General features: G+C 53.7%; 1 protein-coding gene across 7 annotated transcripts in view; it reads right to left on the reverse strand.

Annotated features, from left to right (window-relative positions):
• GRM4 (glutamate metabotropic receptor 4) overlaps positions 1–17,556 on the reverse strand; it is a 128,310-nt gene that overhangs the window by 97,068 nt on the left and 13,686 nt on the right. The gene's annotated exons all lie outside the window — the stretch shown is intronic.

Here is a 17,556-nt window from a genome sequence, read left to right on the forward strand (position 1 = left end):
AAGAGGAGACTTTCCTCCAGGTCGCCAGCATCTCAGGCTGGTCTGAGGACAAACGGACCTTTAAGTGTCACTAATCACTGCACCCAGGAGCAGTTGTCCCCAGATTCTGCTAACCTCTCCTCAGGGGTTGCCTGGGTGCAAAGAGATTCACCAGGGTTGAGAGGTGGTCAGGGCCCTGCCTAAACGCCAACGCGCTGCCTCTGGGCCAGCCACCAGCCAGAACAGCAGCTCCTAGCCCACTCCACAGCTTGCATGTGTGCGTGCGTGCTTGTGTGCATGTGTGTGTGTGTGCATGCGTGTGGCCACCCCCGTGGGTGAGGACAGCAGGCACAACACAGCCACTGCTGAATTATTTATTCCCTACATTGTTAGCGCAGTAGAGAGAGCAACCGTGTCTCCAGGCTTCAATTAAAATATCACGGCACCCGCACCGTCTGCCCGGCCACATGCCCAACTCCCACCAAAACTGGCAGGAGCGCACCCCATTGGAAGCATAACCACTCCCAAGCCCAAATTGCTGCCCCTTCCCCTGCTCCCAGCCATGAGGTCCTGGTTTGGGACCTTGGACAGCAGCCTCCAGGGGTCTGCCCCAAGACACTCGGCAAACCTTTCAGGCCTCTAAAAGACCATTTAGTAAATCGATGCTCTGAAAGAGCCTTTCTAGCTTCCCAAAGGGGCCCTGGGACAAGCCTTGCTGGGTTTTGGGCGTAACTCCAATCGTCTGTCTGCTCCCAGCCCTCCCTAAATAACTGTACAGCGCGAGGCTGGAGGAAGAGTTCGAGGTTCTCACCCCAGCTCTTCAGGCGCCAGGAGGAACTGCGGACACATCACACCTCCCTGGGCTCCATTTGTTATCACTCAGAGAATGCAAATGACAGTGGCCAGACTGTGACCTCCATGGACAGTCAATCAATGGAAAGGGACTTTGAAAAGCTAAAAATGAGGTACCGATGTTGGCCGCATCAGAAGAGGGCTTTAATTATATACAAGTGGGTTTTCTGCGGCCTCACCACCCCTATCCAACCTGGAAATCCCTGATTCTGGGGCACAGACTCAGAATGAAGAAAGAGCTGACGGATCCTTCAGGAGTTGGCTGGGTCACAAACTAACTGGGTCACCCACAAGATTTAATTCAACAACCCCCGGACTAGAATATGAGGCCGAGTGAAATCAAAGTGGGCGAGCTGAAAAAGAGCAAGAAATTCCAAACACATGCCGTCTAGAACTGCAGAATGAGCACCGGCTTCAGGGACAGGCAGCGCTACAGGCCTCCCTCCACTGCTTTCTGAGCAAGCCTCAGTTTCCTCTCCTGTAAAATGGGGCCAGTGATACTGACTTCCTAGCCGGTGACTCGCACAAGATAACCTGTGTAAAACACCTAGCACATGCCAGGCACATAAATCCAACCATTCATTTTATTAAGCACCTACTATGTTCCAGGCACCGGAGACCAGAGCAGGGAAGAAGAGAGACACAACCTTGCCTGGTAGAGCTGACACCCTGGTGACCAGGGTTATTCTCTTCAGAAGAGCAGAAGAGGGGACATTGGAGATGGGCCTCAAAACAAATGTGGAATTACCAAAGCAAAGAAAGGTGGCAAGAAAGTACAGTTTCTTTGGGAAAATGATTGGCAGTACCTCCTAAAGCTAATCATTCATGCAACCTATGAGCCAACAATTCCACTTAAAATATGTATATGAGAAATAAGCGTTTACATCCACTAAAAGACACGTACACAAATGTTAAGAGCGGCTCTATTCATAATAGCCAAACACTGGATTCAGCCCAAATGTCCAGTGGCAGCGGAAAGGGTAAATAAATTATGAATTACCCAAACAATGATACAATGAAAGAGTACAGAGCAATAGAAGCGAGCAAACCACCAACAGACCCAACCCCAGGGTGTTCTCACAGACAATGTGAGCAAAATAAGCTGGACATAAAAACTTGCTGCATGATTCTGTTACGTGAGGCTCAAAACCAGGCGACACCAGTCTACACAGTTAGAAATCAGGCTATCGATTATCCTTGGGGAGGAAAGGATATTAACTAGGAGGGGCTCAAGGGAGCTTTCCAGGGCACTGAGAATGTTCTCTATCTGATACCGGCACATGCATTTATAAAAGTTCAAAGAGTCATACACCTGAAATTTGTGTATCTTACAGCGTATAAGTTGTACCTCCATTTTAAAGAAAAATGTAAAGGAATGAAAAGGCAGACAGAGCATTCTTCGGGGCAGGTGGACCATCAGAAGCAGAGGCCCAGCAGATGGGAAGCTGGGGGTAGTTAGAGACTGGTCTCGGGGGAAATGGAACTGAAAATGGCAGGGCCGGAGAGAGGGAACAAAGATGAGGTGGGCAAGACAGGCTGGGCCAGCCCAAAAGGGCTGCCAAGGCCATGCCAACCTGGGAGCCTCAGGGGTATCTGCCTCCTTCTCCCAGGCCGCCCTGCCACGAACCCCACCTGTCCATGGTGAAGGATACTTGTGAGGTCATCCCTCCCTGCTAGCCTGGCTCCCTGCCCACCCACTACCTCAGCTGCCACACTGGATTTAAATCCCTGAGTTGAATTTCGGGGTTTAGGGGGCTTTCATCCTGAGCAAGCATGAAGTGAAGCCATAGTCCCTGGCTTCCATGCCTGCAGTTCATCCGGCATATCTCTCCAGGGCCCTGAGTATCACCTGGGACACCTGGCTGCCTCCTACACTCCACCTGCCACATCCACCTCCTCACCTGCCCCCATGGGGAGCTCACCTGAGCACCTGTCTTTCCCATGATAACCGCTCCAATTAGGTAGGGCCTCCCACCTCCTGCTCCTCACCACCCAGCACCCAAGGCTGCACCGTCGCATCTCCTCATGGAGAGAGAGGCTACTGGAAATGCATAGATGCAGCCAGGTAAGCAGTCCCAAGATCTCACATCCAACCAGCCACCAGCGAGACATAGTACATGACAGATGCGAGGGCCCCTTGGGTGATGACCTAGCCATTGAATGCCAGGCTTCAAAGACTAATCAAGGATATTGGAACATGCTCACCACTGTAGTCTAGTGGACAAAAGCTGGCTACAGAACCATATAGATGTTGTGATCTCAATTTGGTAAATTACACAGAAAAAGGGCTGGAAGGAAATACACACATGTATCAAGGTTGCCATCCTGGATAGCAGAATGAATGAGCAATTTCAAATTGCTTCTTCATGCTTTTCTGTTTTCTTCCAAATCTGTGACAAACATGCTGACTTTTATAACCACCACAACAGGAAGGGGCTAAGGCACATCGAGCCACACTCACACAGGGACCCATGGCTGCCTGTTCCGTGCTCAATGGGATAGAGCAAGGGCTGACCTGATTCCAGCCTGCAAAGCACCCATAGGCTCCTGCAGTAAGAGCTGCTGGACTAGGAGGACACACTCATGACTTCCAGGTGTGGGAAGGGGCAGGGCACTGTACTGGGAGGCTGGGACCCTGATTGGAAGCCCAGCTCTGATTCTAACTGGCGGAGGTGGCCCCCACACATTAACTTCTCTGGGCCTCAGTTTCCTCGTCTGTAAAAAAGCCGTCCTGACTGCGCTGCAGGACTCTTGTGTGCAATGATCAAGAAGGGACTGTGAAAGCCTGTAAATTGTGAACTATTGGGATTTATCCCTGAGTTCCCTATTACTGTTCTCCACCAGGCCCTCTGTCCCATTGCAGTTTCTAAGAAATGCCCAGAAGCCGCCTACAGCAGGCATCTGAAAGTCCTGAAAACTGTGGGCCATCCTCACATGCTAATTCCCAAGGTGCACATAAAATATGCATTTTTTAATTGAACTGGAAAGCAAACGAAAGCAAAGGAAAAACCCACCTCCTTGTTCAACAGCAAAATTGAGGGCCTGTTGCAGATCTTCAGTAAACATTTACCAAATGAATACAACTGTAGAAACCGGAACCAAACCCACTAACTTAATCTCTCATGAAGATTAAAATGTTCATGGTTGAATCAGGTACTCGCTGCTAACTTCCAGTAGGTTCTCTGCCTCATTTCTTTTAGGAGCAGAGATTTGTTTTCCTGTATTGACACCTCTCTGTTAAAACAAATAAAAATATGTGATTCATCCCTCTAGATTCTGTGGAGATCCACAAAAGAAACAGGTGACGAGGCCGGGCATAGTGGCTCACACCTGTAATCCCAGCACTTTAAGAGGCCAAGGCGGGTGGATCACCTGAGGTCAGGAGTTCAAGACCAGCCTGGTCAACATGGCAAAACTCCGTCTCTACTAAAAATACAAAAATTAGCCAGGCATGGTGGCGGGCGCCTGTAATCCCAGGCTGAGGCAGGAGGATTGCTTGAAACCAGAAGGCAAAGGTTGCAGTGAGCTGAGATCGCGCCACTGCACTCCAGCCTGGGCAACAGAGAGAGACTCCATGAAAGAAAGAAAGAGAGAGAGAGAGAGAGAGAGAGGGAGGGAGAGAGTGAGTGAGTGATGAAGTCCCTGACCTGCTACATGAGGCCAGGTTGAGATCGGCCACAGGGCCTCCTTCTGGGCATGTCCTACAGAGGTGGAGGTGCCACAGGACACCACGGCACCAGCCCTGCCCCTCTCTGGCAGGAGGGCAATGCGGCCACGTACAGGGAAATTGCAAACACTCCTGCCCTTTGACCCAGCCCTCTGTGGGGAGGAGTCTGTCCTGCAGAGACGTGCAAAGTGGCCCATGCAGAGACTTCCACCGCAGCTCTGTCGGAGCCTAGATTGGAAACCACCTCATGTCCATCATGAGGAGACCAGACGCAGGGGCTCTGCACAGCCACACAAAGAAAAAGGTCCTCACGCACTGACGAAGTGTGTCCCTGGGAACGCTGCAAGGTGACCCAGCAGGTGCTGCAGCTTTGGGGGGGCGTAGAGGGGGCAGAATGCGGGGGCCACATATATGCATTTAATTCCCTTCCTACCCCAGGCCTGCGGTGAGGATATCCAGAGAACCCAGCCTCTGGAGGCAACACGCACCGCAGCCCGTACGCAGGCCTGAGGTTCTCTGGAAGGGTGCACAGGGAATAATGGCTGCCTCCAGGGCCAGGCTGGGGTTGGGGTGTGTCTCTTCGTACCTTGAAGACTGGCCATGGGAACGTATGATGCATTCAAACAGTAATACCGTAACTTAAAAGAATGCCCAAAGATTTTGCATCTGTGGGGTTGAGGGGTAAGCCAGGCCTGGGGAACCCAGTCTCCTCCAAGGCCACTGAATAAAGGCTCATTCAGCAGAGGCAGAAACCCATCTTTGAAGGAGACCCTCAGGCACCCCTCCCCAGCATGCACACTCTTTCCCTCCACGAGGCCTCAGCACAGGGCCTGCGGCTCCCTGGCCCAAGGCTGTGGGAGGTGAGGGAGGGAAGGCCAGCCAGGCCCTGTGGGGGTGAGGGAGGGAAGGAAGGCAGGTGAGGGCTCCTGGCTTCCCCTTCTTTCCCCCTGTTGGGTTTGTTGTACTTTCCTAATTGATTTTGTGTCTGTGTCCCTGAGATACTTAGGACCATCTTAGAAAACCACTTAAGGAATTTAAAATAATCAAAGTACTTATAAGGCACTTAACATTTCCTCGCACTTCAGGCTTCTCAAAAACCTCCTTCCAGCTGCAACCAGAGACCTGGCTGTCAGGAGCTACCAATTCAGGCAGGAAGACACCTTTGTCATGTCCCCAGCTCCTGCCACATCACCCCCTCAGCCCCAGCAGCCTCCCAGGAGCAGGACAGCCAACCTCCACACACGAGCATATCATGCCCTCTCTCAGGGCGCGCCATCACGCCTGGCCAAATTTTTTTGTATTTTTAGTAGAGACAGGGTTTCACTGTGTTAACCAGGATGGTCTCGATCTCCTGACCTCGTGATCCGCCCACCTCGGCCTCCCAAAGTGCTGGGATTACAGGCATGAGCCACTGCGCCCAGCCTGCAAAGTTTTCTTTCTTAAACAATTTTGAAACTGTTACTGGAAGATATCAACATGTGGCCAGGTCTTGGGTACAGGGTAATTCATTATATTATCCTCTATAATTTTCCATATGTTTTACATCATTTATTAAAATATGTGCACACCTTGGTGAAAGAGAGTAAGCCCTTCATGACGGACCCACATTGAACATGCCACTCATTTTCAGTAAAGTAAAAGGCGGCGTGGTGAGAGCTGCGCACACTCCACTTCCTGCTGAAGTCTCCTCTCAGAACAGACCTGACCCCAGAAACCACTCACCCTCACACACCGCCCCCGTCCTATGCCTCAGACTCCTTCCCTGGCTAGGGTCTCCCAGCTGGAATTCATTCCCCGGGATTAAGGGTTGTTCTCTTCCAGCTGCTCTGCTGTGGGGACCTCACTGGACTCCCTGACAGCTTCCAGAGCCTGAGCTGGGACAGAGGGAGGAGACTGCACTGAACATAAACACCACCCTCTCCAGGGCCCTGACAGAGGTTAATGCTGTCCATCCTCCCCTCAGCCACAGCCCCAGGGACAGAGAACGAGGCAAGTGCTACCTCTGTCCGCTCCCATTAGGGCTCCCATTAGGGCCCTGCTCTACCCAGCCAGAGCTCCCCCTCCAGGAGATTTCAACTCTGATGAGTTTTCAATCCCTCTTCTGCCCTGGAGCTGGCTGGAGACCAGGACCAGGCAGCGCCTTCGAGGCAGATCCCCGCTCAGGGCACCTGTGCTGGGCCAGGGGCAGGGCTGAGCAGAGCATCCCTCCTCCTGGGGCACCACCTCTTAGCAGGCCCCAGGGAGAAACTGAGGCCTGGAGACAACTGAGGTCCAGGGATGAAGGAATGAGAGAGGGACAGGAAGGAGAATCCAGCCTTCTCCTCACACATGGGCCCACTTTACAACACCTCCTGTTTCCTGAGTGCCTACGATGTGCCAGGCACTGAGCTAATCACTTTGTGCTGTTCCTGCTAATGCAGCTACCCTACCCACAGGCAAAGAGAGCAGGGCCCTGAGCAGTGCCAAGACTTGTGGTGGGATTGAGGGGCACCCTGAGTTGGAGGGAGGGGTCTGGGTGGGGCGGGTGCCCACCAGGAAGTGCTCAGTACTGAGATGCCCGAGGCCGTAACCAAGGTATGAGGCAGGCGGGCAAGCAGGTGGGCAGCCAAGTAGGAGAGAGGCTGGGATGTGTCCCACAGGGAACAGGTGGGCTTGACAGCCGTTCTGCCTCCAGCCCTTAACCACAGGCCACCAAGGCTGAGGCTGTCCCACACCACCCAGAGAGGAAGCCCCAACACTCTCTCTCTGTGCTTGGGTGGTGTGGGACAACAAGGAGTCCAACAGGCACCAGGAGGAAGAAAGAGATGGGGTGGAGGACATGAGACAGGAACAGAAAGCCACAGTCAGACAGAAGGAGGCAGGAAGCTGGGGATAGACAGGCAGGGAAAGAGGGGACAAAACTGTGTTCTGGCTCCCCTCCCTGCAACAGTGCTGCGGGCCACCACTCTCCAAATGGAACCAAGCATAGAGGCCGGCCCTGCCTCTCCTCACTGCCCCCAGCCCAGGCCTCGAGTGAGTGGCATGCATAAAGGTCAATTGGAATATAAAGCAGAATTTGCCTTCCTTTCATTTCCAACATGTCTGGGTCATAAAAATGCTAGTTTAGAAAGTTAGGAGAAAAACGAAGGCACATGGTTCATTCAGCGGTGGGCGGGGGTTGGGGGGGCAGCTAACCCTGCAGACTAAGGGGGGTCCACCCCTGCTGCGGGCACCATCCTGTCCCTCAGCTCCACACCCAGGCCCCGGGCTGGCAGCTTCCCCGGTTTGTCTGTCTGTCTGTCTGTCTCTGGGCCAGGCACTGGAAATTGGGGGGATGACCAAGAGCAGTTCAGCCCAATCCTGCCCTCAAGGAGCTCAGGAACTGTGGGGAGAGACACAATTCCCACAAGAGCCCCCACATGCCCTGGGAAGGTCAGTTAAGTCCTGCTGGATTCGAGTCAGTCTGACTGCCCACAAGGCAGCAAGAAGGGCATTCCAGAAGGACACGGCCCAAGCAGGGCCAGGAGGCAAGCCGTGGAAAGCACAGAGCATGACCGGGTGAGGAGGAGCCGGGTCACCTCAGAGCCTCAGAGCCTGCCTAATCCTGTGCTCTCATTTACAGAGAGGGCGGCCACGTTACCCAAGGTCACACAGCGAGTCGGCAGCAGAGGCAGGCCCTAAAAGCAGGACCTGGGCCACAGGTTGCTTCACTGGCAAGGGGAGACCCTCAGCCCTGCCTTGCATAGAGAGCCAGAGATCACCCCAGCGCCCGCAGCAGGGCCACCCAACAGTGTGAAGGGCCAGAGGACCCCAGGTCAGTAAGTCCCCATGCAAGGAGGCTCTGGCACACCTACCAGAGTCATCCCGTGGCTCAATGCGGTGATGTGCCCCTCCCCATCACCATGCTCCGTGACTCAGGCCACACCCCTCGAAGGCCCCTTGGATGCTCCTTTGGCAGGAGATGAGGACAAACATGACTGGGCCCTGTGTGAGCCCGCCACACTACCAGCTCCCACTGCAATTTTCACCTGCACCTGGAAAGGTGCACGTGATTCTGCCCATTTCCCAGCTGAGATGAGCGAGGTCCAGGAAGGTCAGACTTCTGGAGCCAGGATCTGCACCAGCTACCATGTGCCGCCTCCAGAGCTGGTACTCTGTTCCACACTCCACGGTCTACGTGCCAGGCACTGCCCTGGCCCTTGCTATGCACGCATTTCATCCTCACAGCGCCTATGAAGTGGGTGCTGCAGGCATCCCCATTTTACACACAAGGAAACGGGGGCACAGAGAGGCTTTCCCAGGCAACAAATGGCAGAGCAGGGGTATGAACCCAGGCCAGCTGGCCCCAGGGTCCATGCGGCAGCCACCACATTACTGCCCCTCGGGGATCCCCATCTGGCTGGCCCTTCCTCTCTCTGGTCTCCAGCACCCAACTCTGTCCATCCTCAGGCTGGGGGCTGGCGGGAGTAATGGGGTGGGGTCCGAAGAGGCCCAGGAAGGCCCGAGTGGGCAAAAGTCATCAGGGTGGGAGCCCAGGGGAAGAATGAGCCTCTCACAGGGAGCTCTCACCTCCGTGGCTTCACAAGAGCTACTCAGGGACCATCTACCCACCTTATAGGTGAGGAAACAGGGGTCCCGAGAGACCTGGTGACTTGTCCTCCCACGACACCCTCTGCCAGCAAGAAGGATCAGGAGGGGTTTGAAGGCCTTCTCCCTGATCCCCGGACTGCCTCGGACCTGCATCTCAAGCTCCCCGCTCAGATCAACTGCCAAGCAGAGTCCTGCCCACGGGGTCTCTGCACGTGTTACTGCCTCTGCCTAGAACACTCTTCCTCACAGCCACAGGGCGGCCCCTCCTCTCTGTTCAGGTTATGCACAAAAGTCCGCTCTGCAACAAGGCCTCCCCACCAACCCTGCCTAGACTGACATCCCCTCCCGTGCGGCTCTCCAGCCACTCCTTGCTTTGTGATTCTGCAGGGCACTGCTCCCCTGACGATGCGCACTACATGCTTTGTCTTCCCACTGCCTGCCTTCTCCCTCCAGTGTGGAAGCCCACCAGGGCAGGGCTCACCCGAGTGCTTCCTGCGTGATAAAGTTCACTTCGAGGGGTGGTTCTCCACCTGGAATGCACCTGTCATCACTCGGGCAGCCCAGGCCCAATCCCAATTAAATCTGAATTCCTGAGGTGGGCCGGGGTATGAGGCTTCTCTAAACTCCCCAAGTGATTCCAATGTGCAGCTGAGACGGACCGCTGCTCTAGCAGTGCCGGGCATGGAGATGGCCGGTACGTTCAGTAAATGAGCAAATAAATGCATGACTCTTTACAGATGGACAAAGTGAGTTCCAGATGAGAGACAGAAAGCCAGAAGCCAGCACTCATGAACTTGAGGACCCCCCCTAGACTCAGCCTCCATCTCAGCCCTTCCGTAATGCCACGCATCACATCCAGAGGCCTCATCAGCTCCTACCTGGGCTCCAGGAGCCCATGGGGCCTTCCTCCAAAGCCTCTCTAGGAGGTCTTCCCAGAGGCCCCCAAAGACCCCCACGCTTACCTTTTTTTTTTTTTTTTTTTTTTTTCCTGAGACAGTCTCGATCTGTCGCCCAGGCTGGAGTGCGGTGGCACTATCTCTGCTCACTGCAAGCTCCACCTCCTGGGTTCACACCATTCTCCTGCCTCAGCCTCCCAAGTAGCTGGGACTACAGGTGCCCGCCACCACACCCAGCTAATTTTTTGTATTTTTAGTAGAGATGGGGTTTCACCGTGTTCGCCAGAATGGTCTCCATCTCCTGACCTCGTGATCCGCCCGCCTTGGCTTCCCAAAGCACGCTTACCTTTTAACTCTGCAGGAATGAGCCTGTTTGCCCATCCAGTCACCGCACGCTAAAGCTGACATCCTGCCTGTCTCCATTCCAAACCCCCCATACCTCAGGGTTCCCCTCGGAGGAAGCAGGCTTGAGAGGACTGCAGGGTGGGTGGGGCGCTCCCTGGAGAAGAAAACCAAGGACTCGAGGCATCTGGGTCAGTGGCCAGCTGAGGCTACTAGGTGTCCAAAAAAAAAAACCCTGGGCTCACAGTCTTATTGGCCCACTGGGGATCCAGGAATCCAATGCTCCCTGAACTCCCCCGTGATTGTGACAAGCTGCTAGGCTTGAGAGCCACTAGAGCAAAGCAACTTCTACCTCACTGGCCCCAATCCACAGGGAAGAGCCTGCCCAAGGGCACACAGAGGATTGGCTGCCAGTAGCCAGGGGGGCTCTGAGCCTCCCCTCAGGGCTCCTGGGGCTGCCCAATGCCAGGGTTCCCCTCCTTCCACGTCCCTTCCCCTCTCTATTCAGGCTCAGGCCTGGCTCTGGTCTGGAGGTTCCCCTTCCCAGGCTCTCACCACAGTGGGGGTTTGGGGGAAAGAGAGACTATCACAGCAGGGGGCTTCTCTGCCCTCCCCTCAGGAGAACTGCCCCTCCTGAGTCACCCTCAGCAAGACCTACTTCGGAAAACCCTTTCTCTCCTTCCCCAGCACCTCACGAGCACTCCAGCATCTATCGAATCCTATTCTGTATCCCTAGCCTCCCCTGAGCACCTCCGGAGGGCTTTGGGCACATTATCGCTTCTGCCAGCTGGGTATCATCACACCCATTTCACAGGCGAGTAAACTGACGCCTGTAGAGGCCATGCAGTAAGTAAGCATCAGGCCAGGTCTCAAACCCACCCCTAGCTGATGGTCAAGAAGCAGGAGAGCAGAGTGGTAAAAAAAGGTAGATTCAGGGCCAGACGGCCTGGGCTCAAATCCAGGCTCCACCATTTACTAGCTGTGTGACCTTGGGCAAGTTGCTTAGCTTCTCTGTGCCTTAGTTCTTAGTTCTGCAAAATAGGGATAACAACTGTGTGCCTGCCCCTGGGGTTGCTGTGAGGGTTAGGACCAGGCTGGCACAGGGTAAGTGCTATGTAAATGTTCTGATTATTTCACCTCAGTCACCTCTTAGAGAGGGTCCCTCATTCACCCCCCACCCCCAACATTTACAGAGCAAGCCCTGTTGGGACAGATCTCTAATGACAGCCTAAAATGGTACATGGCGATCCCCCTTAACAAGGAGCAACGCTTTAGGTGAAAGGAATTCTCTGAGTCAGTGGGGACCTGGAGAAGGTGTTTTGAGGGGAAGAAACATATCCAGCTGACCCTGGATGCCACCAGTAGTGGGCACTAGTGGGCGCTGGCTTGACCCAATGGTAAGGTAGGTCCAGCCACACCCATCCCCACAGCCAGGAGCTCGCAGGGAGCTCCCAAGACTTCAGCTCCCAAGACCAGCCCAGCTGTTGCTGCAGACATGGGGGATGCAGAGGTCTCCCTCCCATTCCCCATCCCTCCATGAGTCCATTTGGCGAGGGTTTCCTGAGGGCCACCGTGGGCCCGAATCAGCTGGGAGTTCTACGGGTGTGGCGTAGAGCCTAGCAGGGGCCAGCTCTGTCTCTGTCTCCTCTACTCAGTTCTGTGCTTGTAGCTTGACAGCAGCCCTAGACAAGACATAAGTGAATCGGCATGACTGTGTTCCCATAAAGCTTTATTTGTGGATGCAGAAATTTGAGTTTCATATAATTTTCCTGTACCATGATATTATTTTTCTTTTTATTTTGTTTTTCAACCCTTTAAAACATAAGGGCCTTTTTTAGCTCATGAACTGTACAAAACCGGGCCAGATTTGCCTCCTAGTCTATCGTTTGCTAACCCCTGGGCTAGAGGGGAAGTCAATAGCAAAAAGGAAAACAAATGTGTACCTCACTGCAACTGTGATGAGCGCCATCAAGGAAAAGAACAGGGAAGGAGACAGAATAGCCAGGGGCCAGGGAGCTTCTCTGAAGAGAGGCCATTTAAGCTCAAGGCTGAATGAGAAAGATCCAGCTTCAAAGAGTGGGAAGAGAAGACTCCAGACAACAAGGCAAGCAGGTGCAAAGGCCCTGCAGTTGGAAAATAGCATGGTGTCTTCAAGGAGCATAAGGAAAACAGTATGACTGATGTGGGCAGTGCCCAGAGAGACAAAGGGACATCAGGGGCACCAGGTAGCACAGGGCCTCTGAGACAGGAAAGGAGTTCACATTTTAATCTAAGACCAACAGGAAGCCAATAAAAGGTTTAAGCAGAGGGTTGAGTGGATTCCATCTGGGTTTTAGAAAGATCTCTCCGGCTGCTGAGTGAAGGTTTGGCTGTGGAGAGGCCATTTGGAGGCAGGGAGAGGAAAGACCGGGCTTCTGTAATGGGCTGGGTAAGAGACTATGGGGGTGGTGGCCATGAGGAGTTGTCATGTCCAGGACGAGTTCTGAAAGTGGAGCCTGCAGGGTGAGCTGACGAACAGAAAGACGGTGGTCAAAAATGCCTCCAGGTTCCTTGGCCTGGTCAAGATGGGCAGGCCGCAGTAGGGTGGGTGGGCTCTCTCTAGAGTTCCTCCTGGCTGTGTAGTGAAAACACATAAAGACACAAAGCCACGTCCTCGACAGAACATCTTGTGGGATCTAAGCCAGTGTTCCCCCAGGGCCACACCCATAGCCCTGGCTCCAGAAGCAGCCAAGAGCCTAGGGGGCACATGCAGCCTGACACAGGACGAGGGGAGGGAACTCACACCGCCAGGATAGGGGTGGCACGCAGAGGCCACCTCTGCTCCCCCTTCCCATGCCCCATTTCGTGGTAGCAAGAAATTCTCATTACGCAAAGTTCAGTTGTCTGCTCGGTCTCAACATTGAGTGCTGCGCTCGTGGCAGGAAGACGCAAGAGGCCCAGCAGATGGTGGGGAACTCTCCGGGATCAGCCTTAAAGGTCACCGTCTGTCGCTGCCTGCCCGCTCCATCCTCTTCCGCATCGGCGGAGTCCCTCATGCTGACTTAAGGCCCAGCTACAAGCTGTGCTGTGACATTTCCTGTGGGCTGACTGTGTGCCAGGCACCATGCTAGGCCTTCTTGGACCTTAACTCTTTTTTTTTCTTTTTTTTTTTTTGAGACTGAGTTTCGCTCTTGTCACCCAGGCTGGGATGCAATGGTGCGATCTCACTGACTACAACCTCTGCCTCCTGGGTTCAAGCGATTCATCTGCCTCAGCCTCCCAAATAGCTGGGATTACAGGTAACTGCCACCACGCCCAGCTAATTATTGTATTTTTAGTAGAGATGGGGTTTCATCATGTTGGCCAGGCTGGTCTCGAACTCCTGACCTCAAGTGATCTGCCCACCTCAGCCTCCCAAAGTGCTGGGATTACAGGCGTGAGCCACCACACCTAGCTGGATCTTAATTCTTAATCCCCATGCTGTCCTATGAGGCTGGCACCATTATCATCCCTATTTTACAAATGAGGAAACTGAGGCAGAGAAGGGTTAAGCAGTTTGCCAGGGTGGTCAGACCTCAGGCTGCCTGGCTCCAGAGTCCAAATGCTTACCCCCATGCTGTGCAGCACCCCCTTCTCCAAGCTTTAGCTTCTTCCACTGCAAAATGAATAAAAGACTCAAAGAAATTATTTCTGGATCCGCCTGAGCTCTTACAAGTACAGAATTTGGAAACTGCTTCCCTCTGGGGGTGTCTCCAGTTTGCTCTTCCTCCCCCAAACAATGACTTCTCAGGAAAAGGTTTTTTTTTTTTTTTTTGAGATGGAGTCTCACTCTGTCACCCAGGCTAGAGTGCAGTGGCGCGATCTTGGCTCACTGCAACCTCTGCCTCCCGGGCTCAAGTGATTCTCCTGCCTCAGCCTCCCAAGTGGCTGGGATTACAGGCACATGCCACCACACCTGGCTAATTTTTGTATTTTTAGTAGAGACGGGGTTTCACCATGTTGTCCAGGCTGGTCTCAAGCTCCTAACCTCAGGTGATCCACCCGCCTCAGCCTCCTTATGTGCTGGGATTACAGGTGTGAACCACTGCACCAGCCACAGAAAGGTCTTATGGGCTCCTTCACAGTATGGTGTAAATAACTGACATGGTAAGTGGAGGTGAGGTAACTAGTGGATCAGGGATTCAAATTCAGGCCTGACTTTCTCCAGAACCTGGGCTGGGCCCACAACAGTGCATTGTACAGGCTACAACCTGTACAATGGGTTGGGTGCCCACCAAAAGGTATTCTTCACACCCATCAGCACCCCAGTCCTGAAAGAATGGGACAAATTGCAAATGAAGGAAGGGGTGGGAACAGGGAAGTTAGGGATAGAAGCTGTCAGACCTATGAATTCCCAGAGTCGGGCCTTCTGGTCCCCAACAGAGACCTGTTCAAGTACCACTTCTGACCCAGCTGATTTGAGCAGGCAGTCTCCCAGGAGTCAAGCCTGGGAGAGGGCACCTGGCTTTGAGCCCTGCCCTGTCATTTTATCAGGGTTCAGCCTCCATATCTGTAGAGCAAGAGGTTGGCCCCTCCCAGCTCTGAGGCTTGTGAGTTTTACTCACATCCTGACCCTGCACTCCATTAGCATTCTCCATGCAGGAAATCACCTGAGTGCCCCCACACCAGGGCTCCCCTCTGAGCCAAGCACCAAAGTCTACCTCTTGCAGGAAGGAAAGCTATCATCACAGCCTCTGGTGCCAAGTTCCCAGCAGGCCACATTAACCCATCATTAGGGGAGCAGGGCAGGGGCTGCAGTGGTGCCCTTTGAAATGGACACCTGGCAGTGGACGCAGGTCCCCTCCCCTAAGGCATCCCTCCCTCACCCTCTCCTTCCCGAGTCTCCTGCTCCCCACCTGCCTCCCCAAAGTTCAATCTTTTTGCTTCTGTAAATGGCTTTTAAGTTTCTCACCCAGCCTCTTATTTCTATCAGTTTAATTATTGAGGAGACCTCTTGTCACCAGCCTGGAATATTAAGGCCGTTAAAAGGGACCCAGGGAATGCAGGCCACAGCCGGCTGGTTTCCTCCCCGCCGCCCCTCCCTTTCCTTGCCCAGTTCTGCCCCCCTGTCCCGCTTTCTTCTCCACTCCCCAGGTCTCTACCTCCCGGTCCTGCTTTGCTCTCTCTCTCTGTGCAGCCTGGGGGGCTCCTGACCCCTGCCCCAACCACTCCACCCTGTGTTCTGAGGAGGCACAGACCAAACGGAGACCACATCATGCTCCTCTATGGCCACACAAACAGGGGACACCATGAACCCCCAGGATGGTAAGGCTCTTCACCCCAGGCCCCTCACTCCACCCTGGCCCTTCCCCATGCTGGGAGAGGTTAGCACAGCAGCTGCAGCCCACTCCCCTGTCTGGGGCACTGAGTGTCTCATCTCAAAATATCTATGTTCCCAAGAACACACTTTAAGACCTAACTCTGAGTGACCATTCCTTGAGCCTTCGCCATGTACCACGTGACGGGACACTCTCAGCTCCTTTGGGACTCTCCACCTCCCTGTAAAGTAGGCACTCACTCCACTCTGGAAAACAGGGGAAGGGATCCTCACCAATGTCACAGGTTCAAGGGCTGGACCAGGCTGTTTTACCATCTTTCTAAAAGACCCAGAGTCACTAAAGGAGTTTAATTACAACTCAGATAAAGAGAATACAGCAGCCTCCCTTGTGGGGTGGGCTTCCTGGAGGCTGGGGATCTGTGCCCCACCCTGCCAGGCTGAAAAGGAGGAGTCCAAGGTTTGTCCCCTCTGCTGGATGGCCCAGGCTGCCTCAGCTCCCAGGCCAGGGCCAGGCGGGCTGAAGTGATGACTCATCTGGCGTGAGCCATCACTAGGCCCTGGCCTGGGACAGCCCAGCCAGCTCCTCCTCTTCTTTTGTCTCCAGTCCCCACTGTAAAACTGGGTGCGGTGGGAGGACTGAACCAGGCTACCATTCCCGAACCATCCTGCCAAAGAGCTGTGAAAGATGATCACAGCGACACAGCCCCCAGGGATTGTTCCAGCTGCCTACCGCGAGGGTAGAAATGTTTTCAAGTTTCTTGCTTCATCTTCAAACTACATACATCCATGTTCAACCACTGATCGTAAAAAAATAAAAAACAAAACCATGTACAAATTTTGCAGTCTTCATAATGCATCCATTTGTTTTAAAATTAAAATTGTGTTTTCATCCAACTCATCAAGTAAAACCAACACTCCAGGAAAAGCCCTATATTCAAGGTCCATAGAGCATACCAGAGACATGGCTGCATACACAGGTGGGTGCATACGTGCTCTTCAGCCCCACAGCAGCCAATGGCAAAAGTCCTGCCCCACCCAGACATGTGACAACACAACTCTGGCCTCCTCCCTTTGCCACTCCCGCCCACCAGCTTCCTCACCCCTACCCCAACACTGGGACCATCCTCTCCCTTCATCTCCTCTTCTACCCGGGCTCCCAGACATGCCCCCAAGTCCTGATGCATCATGGGAAGTGGGCTATTGGCTTCCAGAAAGAGTCCCGGTGAGAGTGGTCCAGGCTCAGCTCTCCCCACCGTGCCTGGTGCAAAACAGCCTCTCTCAGTCTACTTCCTAGCCCTGGAGACTTTGGGGAGACAAAGGTCAACTCCAGAGGCCGAGAATCTGACACCACGGTGAGGGAGGGACCAAGCAGCTTCCTCTGTGTCCCTTCCTCTTCCCTCTCCCCATTCTCTCCTCCCCTCCCTACACACACAAACACGCACAAACACACACACGCACACACACACACACACAGAGCAAACAAGGCAGGCTCCAAGAGAGAAACGGGCACATAATTATTGGTAAAATGCTTGTAATGTTTTTCTCTCTACCCGGTAGCTTTCAGTTGTTTTAGCAGCTTAGCGAAGCACTTGGCTCCAATTGAATTGCAAATCAGCAGCTCTTGCCCCAGGAAGAGAGGAAAGGAGGCGGCAAGGAGGGGGCTGGGAGGGATTCCAGAAGGAAAGGGAGAAAGGTGTGCAGGGAAAAAGGGCAGAAGGAAGGAAATCACAGAGGGAAGCTTGGTTCAGGGCCCAGGGCACCAGAAACAGAGACCGCCTACTCTCTCAGGCCTCAGTTTTCCCGTCCTCATCTGCATTCTCTGCAGGCTCAGCAGCCCCCTACCCCATCCAAAAAATGAGGACACATTCTCCAACCATAATCTCGGGTGGGGCAGGAGGGCCACAGGGAGCTTCCTCAACTACCCAGAAGAAAAACATCTTTCTTGGGAATTGCAA

The sequence above is a fragment of the Pongo pygmaeus genome, chromosome 5 (assembly GCF_028885625.2).
Source record: "Pongo pygmaeus isolate AG05252 chromosome 5, NHGRI_mPonPyg2-v2.0_pri, whole genome shotgun sequence".
In the NCBI taxonomy this organism is placed as follows: Eukaryota; Metazoa; Chordata; class Mammalia; order Primates; family Hominidae; genus Pongo; species Pongo pygmaeus.